Source organism: Salvelinus fontinalis, chromosome 10, assembly GCF_029448725.1.
Source record: "Salvelinus fontinalis isolate EN_2023a chromosome 10, ASM2944872v1, whole genome shotgun sequence".
Lineage (NCBI taxonomy): Eukaryota > Metazoa > Chordata > Actinopteri > Salmoniformes > Salmonidae > Salvelinus > Salvelinus fontinalis.
Window position 1 is genome coordinate 40,518,948 of NC_074674.1, and position 11,205 is coordinate 40,530,152.

Genomic DNA, 11,205 nt, shown 5'->3' on the forward strand with positions numbered 1-11,205 from the left:
AGCCACTACAGTAGTGGGTCATTTAACAGACTCTCTGATCCAGAGTCACTACAGTAGTGAGTCATTTAGCAGACTCTCTTATCCAGAGTCACTACAGTAGTGAGTCATTTAGCAGACTCTCTGATCCAGAGTCACTACAGTAGTGAGTCATTTAACAGACTCTCTTATCCAGAGTCACTACAGTAGTGAGTCATTTAGTAGACTTTCTGATCCAGAGTCACTACAGTAGTGAGTCATTTAACAGACTCTGATCCAGAGTCACTACAGTAGTGAGTCATTTAACAGACTCTCTTATCCAGAGTCACTACAGTAGTGAGTCATTTAACAGACTCTCTTATCCAGAGTCACTACAGTAGTGAGTCATTTAGCAGACTCTCTTATCCAGAGTCTTAGAAAACAATTGTACTTAAAGGGTTCTTCGGCTGGGTTCCAGGTAGAAGGTAGAACCATTTTGGTTTCCAGGTAGAACCCTTTACATGGAACCCAAAAGGGTTTTACCTGGAGCCAAAAAGGGTTCTTCAAAGAGTTCTCCCATGGGGGCCGCCCAAAAACCCTTTTTGGGTTCTAGATGGCACCTTTTTCTGTGTCGGTGAGACAACCACATATTACAGTAAGTACATTCTTTTTCTCAAGAAAGGAGCAATCAGCAAAGTCAGAGGTAGAAAGACAAGTCAAATGTGAGTGTTATTGCCAGAAAGGCAGTCAGACGCTACGTAGAAATACTGCCACAAAAAAAAAACGAGAGAGAGAGAGAGAGAGAGAGAGAGAGAGAGAGAGAGAGAGAGAGAGAGAGAGAGAGAGAGAGAGAGAGAGAGAGAGAGAGAGAGAGAGAGAGAGAGAGAGAGAGAGAGAGAGAGAGAGAGAGAGAGAGAGAAAAAAGGAGTAAATCATTCATATTGTTCAGGGACTCACCCCCCCACAGAGACATGGAAGGACAGCGTAGATAAATACAACAACACATGGAAACCAGGACAATATGGAAGTAATGTAAAATGTTTACTCATATGACAAAGTAGAAGGGTAGCTTCCCAAACTGCAGCCTGTTTATAGCCTGTTTATAGTGCAGTGCCTTAGACCAGAGCCCTATAGGGGGTGCCATTTGGGATACAAACCCATAAAGTATAATTCAATTCAATTCAAGGGGCTTTATTGGCATGGGAAACATGTGTTAACATTGCCAAATCAAGTGAGGTGCATCATACACAAATACTCAAAGATATAATTCCTTTTCTGTTGTTAAGTCATATGAGAAAATCTAAAAAGTCAAAATATAGCTTTTTAATTTTTTTTCTGTCACACATAAGTCTAATAGCGGCAGAAATGTTTTGGGGTTTTAAACGGGATAGAACTTCTAGGTGATTTCTGAGGTAATCTGGGGTTGAAAGGACCCGCTGAGATAGGTGGAGGACTTCAGGAATCAATAGAAGACATTATAATACGACATGGACTGAAATTATTCTACTTTTGTCAAGATTTGTCTTCGGTGTAGAATGGAGCGAAGCGGATGACTTTGTCTGGAAAAGGAAGTAGCTAAAATGTGATAGAAAGAACCATTAACATATATAACATTAAATATTCTCTGGAAGCGTGTATATAAAACATGGCTAAATATCAGCCATGGGATTCCATCCAGCAACCTTTCGGTTACTGGCTCAACGCTCTAACCACTAGGCTACCTGCTGGTTACTGGTCCAACGCTCTAACCACTAGGCTACCTGCTGGTTACTGACCCAATGCTCTAACCGCTAGGCTACCTGCTGGTTACTGGCCCAACGCTCTAACCACTAGGCTACCTGCTGGTTACTGGCCCAACGCTCTAACCACTAGGCTACCTGCTGGTTACTGGCCCAACGCTCTAACCGCTAGGCTAGCTGATGGTTACTGGCTCAACGCTCTAACCGCTAGGCTAGCTGATGGTTACTGGCTCAACGCTCTAACCGCTAGGCTAGCTGATGGTTACTGGCTCAACACTCTAACCGCTAGGCTAGCTGATGGTTACTGGCTCAACACTCTAACCGCTAGGCTAGCTGCTGGTTACTGGCTCAACGCTCTAACCACTAGGCTACCTGCTGGTTACTGGCCCAAACGCTCTAACCACTAGGTTACCTGCTGGTTACTGGCCCAACGCTCTAACCACTAGGCTACCTGCTGGTTACTGGTCCAACGCTCTAACCACTAGGCTACCTGCTGGTTACTGGCCCAACGCTCTAACCACTAGAGTACCTACTGGTTACTGGCCCAACGCTCTAACCACTAGGCTACCTGCTGGTTACTGGCCCAACGCTCTAACCACTAGGCTACCTGCTGGTTACTGCCCAACGCTCTAACCACTAGGCTACCTGCTGGTTACTGGCCAAACGCTCTAACCACTAGGTTACCTGCCGGTTACTGGCCCAACGCTCTAACCACTAGGCTACCTGCTGGTTACTGGCCCAACGCTCTAACCACTAGGCTACCTGCTGGTTACTGGCCCAACACTCTAACCACTAGGCTACCTGCTGGTTACTGGCCCAACACTCTAACCACTAGGCAACCTGCTGGTTACTGGTCCAACGCTCTAACCACTAGGCTACCTGCTGGTTACTGGCCCAACGCTCTAACCACTAGGCTACCTGCTGGTTACTGGTCCAATGCTCTAACCACTAGGCTACCTGCTGGTTACTGGTCCAACGCTCTAACCACTAGGCTACTTGCTGGTTACTGGCCCAACGCTCTAACCACTAGGCTACCTGCTGGTTACTGGTCCAACGCTCTAACCACTAGGCTACCTGCTGGTTACTGGCCCAACGCTCTAACCACTAGGCTACCTGCTGGTTACTGGTCCAATGCTCTAACCACTAGGCTACCTGCTGGTTACTGGTCCAACGCTCTAACCACTAGGCTACCTGCTGGTTACTGGCCCAACGCTCTAACCACTAGGCTACCTGCTGGTTACTGGCCCAACTCTCTAACCACTAGGCTACCTGCTGGTTACTGGCCCAACGCTCTAACCACTAGGCTACCTGCTGGTTACTGGCCCAACGCTCTAACCACTAGGCTACCTGCTGGTTACTGGCCCAACACTCTAACCACTAGGCTAGCTGCTGGTTACTGGCTCAACGCTCTAACCGCTAGGCTAGCTGCTGGTTACTGGCTCAACACTCTAACCACTAGGCTACCTGCTGGTTACTGGCCCAACGCTCTAACCACTAGACTACCTGCTGGTTACTGGCCCAACTCTCTAACCACTAGGCTACCTGCTGGTTACTGGCCCAACTCTCTAACCACTAGGCTACCTACTGGTTACTGGCCCAACGCTCTAACCACTAGGCTACCTACTGGTTACTGGCCCAACGCTCTAACCACTAGGCTACCTGCTGGTTACTGGCCCAACGCTCTAACCACTAGGCTACCTGCTGGTTACTGGCCCAACGCTCTAACCACTAGGCTACCTGCTGGTTACTGGCCCAACGCTCTAACCACTAGGCTACCTGCTGGTTACTGGCCCAACGCTCTAACCACTAGACTACCTGCTGGTTACTGGCCCAACGCTCTAACCACTAGGCTACCTACCACCCTCATTATATATCCCAATATATAGAAGTCTATTGAATCATAATCCTCCAACGTGAGCAGAGTTAAATCACAAATAAATCAATATGATCCTTTTGAGATTTTTTTTTATAGTGAACAAAATATAAATGCAACATGCTAATATTTTTAAGATTTTTCCAGTTCATATGAAGAAAATCAGTCAATAAAAATATATAAACTAGGCCCTAATCTATGGATTTCACATGACTGGGAATACAGGTATACATCTGTTGGTAACTGATACCTTACAAAAGAATGGGCCTCACAACGGGCCTCACAACGGGCCTCACACCGGGCCTCACAACGGGCCTCACAACGGGCCTCACAACGGGCCTCACACCGGGCCTCACACCGGGCCTCACAACGGGCCTCACACCGGGCCTCACAACGGGCCTCACACCGGGCCTCACACCGGGCCTCACAACGGGCCTCACACCGGGCCTCACAATGGGCCTCACAACGGGCCTAAAGGATCTCGTCATGGTATCTCAGTGCATTCAGCCATTGATAAAATGGAATTGTGTTTGTTGTCTGTAGCTTATGTCTGCCCATACCATAACCCCACCGCCACCATGGGGCACTCTGTTCACAACGTTGACATCCGCAAACCGCTCACCCACCGACACCATACACGTGGTCTGCGATTGTGAGGCCAGTTGGACGTACTGCAAAATTCTCTAAAACATGTTGGAGGCGGCCTATGGTAGAGAAATGAACATTCAATTTTCTGGCAACAGCTCTGGTGGACATTCCTGCAGTCAGAATGCCAATTGAAAACTCCCTCAAAACTTGAGACATCTGTGGCATTGGCGACTCCAGTATTAGACTTAAAACGAATCATCCAGCGATCATACACTGTTTACCCGGGGGCAGGGCTACCGACGTTAAGGCTAATCTGAAGATGGTGCTGGATAAAGCTAAAGCTCTCTGTGTAGAGAGTATAGGGATGCTGTTATCCACGTCGGCACCAACGATGTTAGGATGCAACAGTCAGAGGTCACCAAGCGCAACATAGCCTAGCCTGCTGAGGAGTGACGGACTCCATCCTAGCTGGAGGCGTGCTCTCATCTTATCTACCAACATAGACAGGGCTCTAACTCCTCTAGCTCCACAATGAAATAGGGTGCAGGTCAGGCAGCAGGTAGAATCCTGACTAGAACCAAAAAATGTGATCATATTACTCCAGGGTTGATTTCAAGGTTTTACTGCTAACCTACAAAGCATTACATGGACTTGCTCCTACCTATCTTTCCGATTTGGTCCTGCCGTACATACCTACACGTACGCTACGGTCACAAGACGCAGGCCTCCTAATTGTCCCTAGAATTTCTAAGCAAACAGCTGGAGGCAGGGCTTTCTCCTATAGAGCTCCATTTTTATGGAATGGTCTGCCTACCCATGTGAGAGACGCAGACTCGGTCTCAGCCTTTAAGTCCTTACTGAAAACTCATCTCTTCAGTAGGTCCTATGATTGAGGGTAGTCTGGCCCAGGAGTGTGAAGGGGAACGGAAAGGCTCTGGAGCAACGAACCGCCCTTGCTGTCTCTGCCTGGCCGGTTCCCCTCTCTCCACTGGGATTCTCTGCATCTAACCCTGTTACAGGGGCTGAGTCACTGGCTTACTGGTGCTCTTTCATGCCGTCACTAGGAGGGATGCGTCACTTGAGTGGGTTGAGTTACTGACGTGATCTTCCTGTCTGGGTTGGCGCCCCCCCTTGGGTTGTGCCGTGGCGGAGATCTTTGTGGGCTATACTCGGCCTTGTCTCAGGATGGTAAGTTGGTGGTTGAAGATATCCCTCTAGAGGTGTGGGGGCTGTGCTTTGGCAAAGTGGGTGGGGTTATATCCTTCCTGTTTGGCCCTGTCCGGGGGTATCATCGGATGGGGCCACAGTGTCTCCTGACCCCTCCTGTCTCAGCCTCCAGTATTTATGCTGCAGTAGTTTATGTGTCGGGGGGCTAGGGTCAGTTTGTTATATCTGGAGTACTTCTCCTGTCTTATCCGGTGTCCTGTGTGAATTTAAGTATGCTCTCTCAAATTCTCTCTTTCTCTCTTTCTTTCTCTCTCTGGGAGGACCTGAGCCCTAGGACCATGCCTCAGGACTACCTGGCATGATGACTCCTTGCTGTCCCCAGTCCACCTGGCCGTGCTGCTGCTCCAGTTTCAACTGTTTTGCCTGCGGCTATGGAACCCTGACCTGTTCACCGGACATGCTACCTGTCCCAGACCTGCTGTCTTCAACTTTCTAGAGACAGCAGGAGCGGTAGAGATACTCTTAATGATCGGCTATGAAAAGCCAACTGACATTTACTCCTGAGGTGCTGACTTGCTGCACCCTCTACAACCACTGTGATTATTATTATTTGACCCATGCTGGTCATTTATGAACATCTGGGCCATGTTATGTTATAATCTCCACCCGGCACAGCCAGAAGAGGACTGGCCATCCCTCATAGCCTGGTTCCTCTCTAGGTTTCTTCCTAGGTTTTGGCCTTTCTAGGGAGTTTTTCCTAGCCACCGTGCTTCTACACCTGCATTGCTTGCTGTTTGGGGGTTTAAGCTGGGTTTCTGTACAGCACTTTGAGATATCAGCTGATGTAAGAAGGGCTATATAAATACATTTGATTTGTTGTGTGACAAAACTGCACATTTTAGAGTGGCCTTTTATTGTCCCCAGCACAAGGTGCACCTGTGTAATGATCATGCTTTTTAATCAGCTTCTTGATATGCCACACCTGTCAGATGGATGGATTATCTTGGTAAATGAGAAATACTCACTAACAGGGATGTAAACAAATGTATGGTAAACACTTGAGAGAAACAAGCTTTTTGTGCAGATGGAGAATTTTCAGGGCAATTTTTATTTCAGCTCATGAAACATGGGACCAACAATTTACATGTTGCGTTTATATATTTTGTTCAGCGTATAATCTGAATAAAGATCACAGAATATAGAACATGTACCCTATGTTAGGGGCCTCTGTTCTCTCTCTCTCTCTCTCTCTCTCTCTCTCTCTCTCTCTCTCTCTCTCTCTCTCTCTCTCTCTCTCTCTCTCTCTCTCTCTCTCTCTCTCTACTTCTATCCTTATCCCCCACTCAATTTTTTTCTCTCCCTTTTTCGGCAGTCCAAGTGGTGCCAATTCAACATTCCTCAGCTGTCTGCTCTACTGACCAAGCCGGACGGCAACAGAGTGACCACAAGGTGTGTGTGTGTGGTCAAGTGTGACAGCCAGGTCTTTGGGACTGTGGAGGGTTATGGAGTGATACAAAGCCTGCTGCTCACCTATTTAGAGAGAAGAGAGAGAGAGAGAGAGAGATTAGGAATAGACAGAGAGACAGAGAGAGAGCGAGAGAGAGAGAGAGAGAGAGAGAGAGAGAGAGAGAGAGAGAGAGAGAGAGAGAGAGAGAGAGAGAGATTGGGTATAGACAGAGAGAGAGAGAGAGAGAGAGAGAGACAGAGACAGAGACAGAGACAGAGAGACAGAGATGGAAGAGAGAGAGACAGAGATGGTAGAGGGAGAGAGAGAGAGATGGGGTATAGACAGAGACAGAGACAGAGAGACAGAGAGAGAGAGAGAGAGAGAGAGAGAGAGAGAGAGAGAGAGAGAGAGAGAGAGAGAGAGAGAGAGAGAGAGAGAGAGAGAGAGAGAGAGAGACAGAGACAGAGACAGAGACAGAGACAGAGACAGAGACAGAGACGGTAGAGGGAGACAGAGATGGTAGAGGGAGAGTGATTATTTTATTCAGTTGAACTGGACTACAAACAGCGTATCATTGAATTGCATTGAGCGCTAAAAAGGAAACAAACTTTATTAAAACGTTTGTTTCATTTTTTTCCTGACACCAAACTACAGCAGACATATGACTTAACCTACTCTATTACCATCAAAACAGGAACATTTTACATATGGCTAGAAATTCAAAAGGAAACGATCTCAACAGAGAAAAATGTCCTGTGTGCTACCTAACTTTAATGAAGACAGATTCTCCATCCTGAAGGGGGAAATCAATCATTTCCAGACCCAGGGATATGTACTAGTCTGTGGTGACCTAAATCCCAGAACTGGACAAGAACCTGACACCTTCAGCACACGGGGATACAAACTGTGTAGTTATTCCCTCCGTAAGGCAATTAAACAGACAAAAACGTCAGTACAGAGACAAAGTGGAGTCACAATTCAACGGCTCAGACACGAGACGTATGTGACAGGGTCTACAGACCCACGGATTACAAAGGGGAAACCAGCCACGTCGCGGACAACAACGCTCCCGGACAAGCTAAACACCTTCTTCACCCGCTTTGAGTTTAACGCAGTGCCACCAACGTGGGCCGCTCCCGAGGACTGTGGGCTCTCGTTCTCCGTGGCTGACGTGAGCAAGACATTTAAACACGTTAACCGTCGCAATTCTGCAGGCCCAGACGGCATCCTTAGCTGCGTCCTCAGAGCATGTCCCCACTTGCTGTACCTAAGAAAGCAAAGGTAACTGAACTAAACGACTATCGCCGAGTAGCAGTCACTTCTGTCCCTGGGTCTCTAGTTCGTCGGTGTACACATCACTGACAATCTGAACTGGTCCACCCACACAGACAGTGTGGTGAAGAAGGCAACCTCAAGAGGCTGAAGAAAAATATGGCTTGTCACTTAAAACCCTCACAAACTTTTACAGATGCACCATTGAGAGTATCCTGTCGGGCTGTATCACCGCCTGGTACGGCAACTGCACCGCCCGCAACTGCAAGGGTCTCCAGAGGCTGGATTCACCAAACTTACGGGGGGGGAAAGTAAGACGTTTCCTTAAAGGAAAGTAAAGAAATGAGAAGTTCATAAGGAAGTTTATAAGTCCTCATAATGTTCTTAGTAATTCATAGTTTTCTTAGGAACTTTGTAAACATCTTCTTATGTGACATCGATAAATAAATAATGAATAAGCCTATGTGACGTGAATGATATTATTTTTTAACCATTTATACACAAAACCCCCCCCCAAAACAACAACATTATTTTTCACACATTATCAAAAACAAAAATAAGAACTTCAGTAAACAAGTAGAAGAAAAATGTGGTTGAATACTGCAGAGACCAGGATGGGTGAGAGTGGCCGAGTCTTTCTCTGCCGTCGGGTGCCAGGGATATTGACACCATTAAAAAAGACCGACATGATGTCGGCTGCTAAGAAGGAGGGAGATGAGAGAAGGAGGGAGATGAAGAAGACTGAAGGGGTTGTGGACCAGCTAGAGGAGAAGGTGAGGTCCATGATAGGAGAAGTAGGGTAGAGGGACTGCGCGACCGATAACTTAGGTAGCTAGCTAACGCGTGACAACATTAGCCAACAAGCTAACGACGGCCCAGTTCATCTATGCAAATTGACGAGCTAGCGCTAGCTATTTAACACTTCTAGAATGTCGTAATATATTGTTAAAAGCTAGATAATGCACCTTTTAATTGGTTTTCGTGCTGTATTTAAATGTCCAGTAGACAACTGTGAATTAGAGTAAGGCTGTAATGTAACAAAATGTGAAAAAAGTCAAGGGGTCTGAATACTTTCCGAATGCACTGTACCGCTTACGTCACAGGACGGGTCTCTCTCTCTCTCTCTCTCTCCCTCTGCCCTCTGTCTCCCAGTCTCTCTCTCTGTCATCTATCTCATTCTCTCTCTTTCTCTGTGTCCTCTCTCTCTCCCTCCCGCTCTCTCTCTCTCTCCCCCTGCCCTCGGTCTCCCAGTCTCTTTCATCTCTCTCTTCTCTCTCTCTCTCGGTTTCACTTTCTGTCTTCACTTTTTCTCTCTGTCCCACTCTCTCTCACTCTCTCTGTGTCCCACTCTCTCTCACTCTCTCTGTGTGTCTCATTCTCTCTCACTCTCTCTGTGTCCCACTCTCTCTCACTCTCTCTCTCTATGTCCCACTCTCTTGCTCTGTCCTCTCAATTTAATTAAATTGAAAGGGGCTTTATTGGTATGGGAAACATACGTTTTTATTGCCAAAGCAAGTGAAATAAACAGTAAACATTGCACTCACAAAGGTTTAAAAAATATATCAAATCCATTTCAAGTCTTATATTATCAGATTTGTATATGTGCAAATAGTTGTAGTACGAATAGTAGGGGAAAATAAATGAAAATATAAAATTGGTGGTGGTCATTACAATGTTGTTTGTTCTTCACTGGTTCCCCTTTTCTTATGACAACAGGTCACACATATTGCTGCTGTGATGGCTCACTGTGGTATTTCACCCAATAGATATGTTAGTTTATTAATTTATTCAAATTCTTTGTGTAATCTGAGGAAAATACGTGTCTCTAATACGGTCACACATTTGACAGGAGGGATAGGAAGTGTAGCTCGACCTCACAGCCTGTCTACTGGTACAGCATTCTGCGTGATTGAGAACGGTGTACCAGTTCAACTCCCGTGTCAAATCAAATGAAATTGTTAGTGTACACACCTTACCGTGAAAATGCTTCCTTATTTACAAGCCCTTAACCAACAATGCGGTTCAAGAAAAAAGTTAAGAAAATATTTGTATATTTACTAAATAAACAAAAAAAGTAACACAAGATAATTACATAACAATAACGAGTCTATATACAGGGGGTACCGGTACCGAGTCAATGTGTGGGGGTACAGGTTTGTTGAGGTAATTTGTACATGTAGGTAGGGGTAAAGTGACTATGAATAGATAATAAACAGCAAGTAGCAGCAGTGTAAAAACAAATGGAGGGGGGAGGGGGGGGGTCAATGTAAATAGTCCGGGTGGCCGTTTGATTAATTGTTCAGCAGTATTGTGGCTTCGAGGTAGAAGCTGTTACGGAGCCTTTTGGTCCTAGACTTGGCGCTCCGGTAACGCTTGCTTTGCGGTAGCAGAGAGAACAGTCTATGACTAGGGTGGCTGGAGTCTTTGACAATTTTATGGGCCTTCCTCTGACACCGCCTGGTATAGAGGTCCTGGATGGCAGGAAGCTTGGCCACAGTGATGCCATACACACCATACACCTCTGTAGCGCCTTATGGTCAGATTCCGAGCAGTTGCCATACCAGGCGGTGATGCAGCCGGTCAGGATGCTCTCGATGGTGCAGCTGTAGAACCTTTTGAGGATCTGAGGACCCATGCCAAATCTTTTCAGTCTCCTGAGAGGGAAAGGGTGTTGTAGTGCCTTATTCACGACTGTCTTGGTGTGTTCGGACCATGTTAGTTTGTTGATGATGTGGACACCGAGGAACTTGAAACTCTCGACCCGCTCCACTACAGCCCCGCTGATATTAATGGGGGGTGTGCTCGGTGATTAGGCCTACCTCTGTTGTGTCGTCAGTAGTTGCAGTGCCTCAACAATATGGGGAGTTGGATTGGAGTGGCAACTAGTCTCACACTTTAAAATGGTCGATCATTTACCAGGCGCAGTCAAATTCATTCCATGGAGGGTCGAGTGTCCGCGGGTTTTCCTCTCTTGTTCTTGATTGAGGAAATAAGGTCACTGATTAGTAAGGAACTCCCGTCACCTGGTTGTCTAGGTCTTCATTGAAAGGAGAAACCAAAAAACCAGCAGACACAAGGCCCTCCATGGAATGAGTTTGACACCCTTCTAGTAGTGTTGGAGAAGCTTCCTGAATCATTTCCCATCAATCATTTCAGCCAATTGT

The 11,205-nt window shown here is 46.7% G+C and overlaps 1 protein-coding gene across 3 annotated transcripts in view; it reads right to left on the reverse strand.

The window, feature by feature from the left end:
* The window catches only part of cadm2a (cell adhesion molecule 2a), a 306,839-nt gene that overhangs the window by 7,539 nt on the left and 288,095 nt on the right, over positions 1-11,205 (reverse strand). The gene's annotated exons all lie outside the window — the stretch shown is intronic.